A 4,946-nucleotide genomic window follows, 5' to 3' on the forward strand; every position below is an offset into this window, starting at 1 on the left:
CAGGTCTAACAGCAGGTCTAACAGCAGGTCTAACAGCAGGTCTAACAGCAGGTCTAACAGCAGGTCTAACAGCAGGTCTAACAGCAGCAGGTCTAACAGCAGGTCTAGCAGCAGGTCTAACAGCAGGTCTAACAGCAGGTCTAACAGCAGGTCTAACAGCAGGTCTAACAGCAGGTCTAACAGCAGGTCTAACAGCAGGTCTAACAGCAGGTCTAACAGCAGGTCTAACAGCAGGTCTAACAGCAGCAGGTCTAACAGCAGCAGGTGTAACAGCAGGTCTAACAGCAGGTCTAACAGCAGGTCTAACAGCAGGTCTAGCAGCAGGTCTAACAGCAAGTCTAACAGCAGGTCTAACAGCAGGTCTAACAGCAGGTCTAACAGCAGGTCTAACAGCAGGTCTAACAGCAGGTCTAACAGCAGGTCTAACAGCAGCAGGTCTAACAGCAGCAGGTGTAACAGCAGGTCTAACAGCAGGTCTAACAGCAGGTCTAACAGCAGGTCTAGCAGCAGGTCTAACAGCAAGTCTAACAGCAGGTCTAACAGCAGGTCTAACAGCAGGTCTAACAGCAGGTCTAACAGCAGGTCTAACAGCAGGTCTAACAGCAGGTCTAACAGCAGGTCTAACAGCAGGTCTAACAGCAGGTCTAACAGCAGGTCTAACAGCAGGTCTAACAGCAGGTCTAACAGCAGGTCTAACAGCAGCAGGTCTAACAGCAGCAGGTCTAACAGCAGGTCTAACAGCAGCAGGTCTAACAGCAGCAGGTCTAACAGCAGGTCTAACAGCAGGTCTAACAGCAGCAGGTCTAACAGCAGGTCTAACAGCAGGTCTAACAGCAGGTCTAACAGCAGCAGGTCTAACAGCAGGTCTAACAGCAGCAGGTCTAACAGCAGGTATAGCAGCAGGTCTAACAGCAGGTCTAACAGCAGGTCTAACAGCAGCAGGTCTAACAGCAGGTCTAACAGCAGGTCTAACAGCAGGTCTAACAGCAGGTCTAACAGCAGGTCTAACAGCAGGTCTAACAGCAGGTCTAACAGCAGCAGGTCTAACAGCAGGTCTAACAGCAGCAGGTCTAACAGCAGGTCTAACAGCAGGTCTAACAGCAGGTCTAACAGCAGCAGGTCTAACAGTAGGTCTAACAGCAGGTCTAACAGCAGGTCTAGCAGCAGGTCTAACAGCAGCAGGTCTAACAGCAGGTCTAACAGCAGGTCTAACAGCAGGTCTAACAGCAGGTCTAACAGCAGGTCTAACAGCAGGTCTAACAGCAGGTCTAACAGCAGCAGGTCTAACAGCAGGTCTAACAACAGGTCTAACAGCAGGTCTAACAGCAGCAGGTCTAACAGCAGGTCTAACAGCAGCAGTTCTAACAGCAGGTCTAACAGCAGGTCTAACAGCAGGTCTAACAGCAGGTCTAACAGCAGGTCTAACAGCAGGTCTAACAGCAGCAGGTCTAACAGCAGGTCTAACAGCAGGTCTAACAGCAGGTCTAACAGCAGGTCTAACAGCAGGTCTAACAGCAGGTCTAACAGCAGGTCTAACAGCAGGTCTAGCAGCAGGTCTAACAGCAGCAGGTCTAACAGCAGGTCTAACAGCAGGTCTAACAGCAGGTCTAACAGCAGGTCTAACAGCAGGTCTAACAGCAGGTCTAACAGCAGGTCTAACAGCAGCAGGTCTAACAGCAGGTCTAACAGCAGCAGGTCTAACAGCAGCAGGTCTAACAGCAGGTCTAACAGCAGGTCTAACAGCAGCAAGTCTAACAGCAGCAGGTCTAAGAGCAGGTCTAACAGCAGGTCTAGCAGCAGGTCTAACAGCAGGTCTAACAGCAGGTCTAACAGCAGGTCTAACAGCAGGTCTAACAGCAGGTCTAACAGCAGGTCTAACAGCAGGTCTAACAGCAGGTCTAACAGCAGGTCTAACAGCAGGTCTAACAGCAGGTCTAACAGCAGGTCTAGCAGCAGGTCTAACAGCAGGTCTAACAGCAGGTCTAACAGCAGCAGGTCTAACAGCAGGTCTAACAGCAGGTCTAACAGCAGCAGGTCTAACAGCAGCAGGTCTAACAGCAGGTCTAACAGCAGCAGGTCTAACAGCAGCAGGTCTAACAGCAGGTCTAACAGCAGGTCTAACAGCAGGTCTAACAGCAGGTCTAACAGCAGCAGGTCTAACAGCAGGTCTAACAGCAGGTCTAACAGCAGGTCTAACAGCAGCAGGTCTAACAGCAGCAGGTCTAACAGCAGGTCTAACAGCAGGTCTAACAGCAGGTCTAACAGCAGGTCTAACAGCAGGTCTAACAGCAGGTCTAACAGCAGGTCTAACAGCAGGTCTAACAGCAGGTCTAGCAGCAGGTCTAACAGCAGGTCTAACAGCAGGTCTAACAGCAGGTCTAACAGCAGGTCTAACAGTAGGTCTAACAGCAGGTCTAACAGCAGGTCTAGCAGCAGGTCTAACAGCAGGTCTAACAGCAGGTCTAACAGCAGGTCTAACAGCAGGTCTAACAGCAGCAGGTCTAACAGCAGCAGGTCTAAGAGCAGGTCTAACAGCAGCAGGTCTAACAGCAGGTATAGCAGCAGGTCTAACAGCAGGTCTAACAGCAGGTCTAACAGCAGGTCTAACAGCAGGTCTAACAGCAGGTCTAACAGCAGGTCTAACAGCAGGTCTAACAGCAGCAGGTCTAAGAGCAGGTCTAACAGCAGCAGGTCTAACAGCAGGTCTAACAGCAGCAGGTCTAACAGCAGGTCTAACAGCAGGTCTAACAGCAGGTCTAACAGCAGGTCTAACAGCAGGTCTAACAGCAGGTCTAAGAGCAGCAGGTCTAACAGCAGGTCTAACAGCAGGTCTAACAGCAGCAGGTCTAACAGCAGGTCTAACAGCAGGTGTAACAGCAGGTATAGCAGCAGGTCTAACAGCAGGTCTAACAGCAGGTCTAACAGCAGGTCTAACAGCAGGTCTAACAGCAGGTCTAACAGCAGCAGGTCTAACAGCAGGTCTAACAGCAGGTCTAACAGCAGGTCTAACAGCAGGTCTAACAGCAGGTCTAACAGCAGGTCTAACAGCAGGTCTAACAGCAGGTCTAACAGCAGCAGGTCTAACAGCAGGTCTAACAGCAGCAGGTCTAACAGCAGCAGGTCTAACAGCAGGTCTAACAGCAGGTCTAACAGCAGGTCTAACAGCAGGTCTAACAGCAGCAGGTCTAACAGCAGGTATTGACACCACAATGTGCCTCATACCTATATCCACAATCTGCTCCTCAAGAACAGAATCAACCCATCCACGCCAGTTTGCTAGCAACCCGGCTAATCTCTCCTACCCTCCTACAGCCACTAATACACCTGTCACAGTACAGGGAGGCTTATGGAATTGTCAATCAGCAGTCAAGAAAGCTGACTTCATTACTGCCTACGCCCATAGTCTAAATCTGCAGCGCCTGGCTCTAACTGAGACCTGGATAACCCCCAATAACTCGTCAACACCTGCAGCATTATCTACAAACTATAACTTCACTCACACACCTCGACCCTCCAGACGGGGTGGAGGCACTGGCCTCATGACATCTCCTTCATGGGCTACAAACCTAACGCAACTCCCAGAACTGTCACTCTCCTCCCTCGAATATCATGCAGTATCTGTCTCTAATCCTTTCAATCTCACCATTGTTACACTCTATCGCCCTCCAGGTCCCCTCGATCACTTCACAGATGAGCTGGACATGCTTCTAAGCTCCTTACCGGAAGATGGTACCCCGCTCCTTCTATTGGGCGACTTCAACCTGCCTGACTCATCTCAGTCGGTCCCAGTGGTCTCCCTCCTACAACAATTTGACCTGACTCCCACTGCCATGCCTCCCACCCACAAAGCAGGCAACTCCTTGGATCTCATATTTTCCCGTAACTCCAGCATCATTAACACCACGGTAACTCCCCTACATGTATCTGACCATTCCTTCATATCCTTCTCACTAACTCTCATGCTTAACCGAAAAGTCTTCACCCCAACTCAAACCGTCTCACTCAGACGCAACCTGCCCTCCCTATCCCCCTCCATCCTCTCCTCTGACATAATATCCGCTCTACCTTTGAGTGACACCTTCTCTGCTCTCCCCACAGAGATGGCAACCTCCACCCTCCTCTCAGCCCTTGCAACCTCCTTCGACAAGCTCTGTCCCCTCGTTGAGAAACCTGCCCGCCGTTCCCCACCCAGTCCATGGCTGACGGATGCAGTGAGAGAACAAAGACAGGTCCTGAGAGCGGCTGAGAGGAAGTATAGAAAGTCACGCCTCACTGCTGACATCGACACATATCACAACCTCTTGTTAACATTCTCCAAAACCATTACTAATGCCAAAGCTTCTTTCTTTCACCATAGGATCGAGGCCTCTGCCAAGAATCTTCGCAAACTGCATGCTACCATGTCCTCCCTCCTCACTCCCCCCCCACCTCCTCCTCCCTCATCTTTTTCTGCCGAAGACTTTGCGATCTTCTTTGAGGAAAAAGTGGAGAACATCCGCAGCTCCTTCTCCCAACCCCCACCCATTCCAAACGCTGAATCGAGAACCTCATCCTTCACTCTGTCATCTTTCTCTCCCATTACAGAAGCCGAGACCCTGACACTGGTAACGTCGAACCGTCCGACTACATGCCAGCTGGACCAGCTACCCTCCCCACTCCTCCAGACCATAGCACCGGACATCCTCCCATTCCTAACTGCAACCATCAACTCCTCACTCAACTCGGGGGTGGTCCCCACCTCCCTAAAACAAGCCAGAGTCACGCCCCTCATAAAAAAACCAACCCTGAACCCCACCGTCATAGCCAACTATCGCCCTGTCTCTCTTCTCTCCTTCCTTTCTAAAACACTTGAACGTGCTGTATCCAACCAACTTACTGCTTATCTCTTACAGAATGACCTCCTAGACCCCAATCAGTCTGGCTTCCGGACTGGCCACTCCACAGAA

The sequence above is a fragment of the Notolepis coatsorum genome (genome assembly GCF_963971535.1).
Source record: "Notolepis coatsorum genome assembly, contig: SCAFFOLD_281, whole genome shotgun sequence".
Taxonomy (NCBI): domain Eukaryota; kingdom Metazoa; phylum Chordata; class Actinopteri; order Aulopiformes; family Paralepididae; genus Notolepis; species Notolepis coatsorum.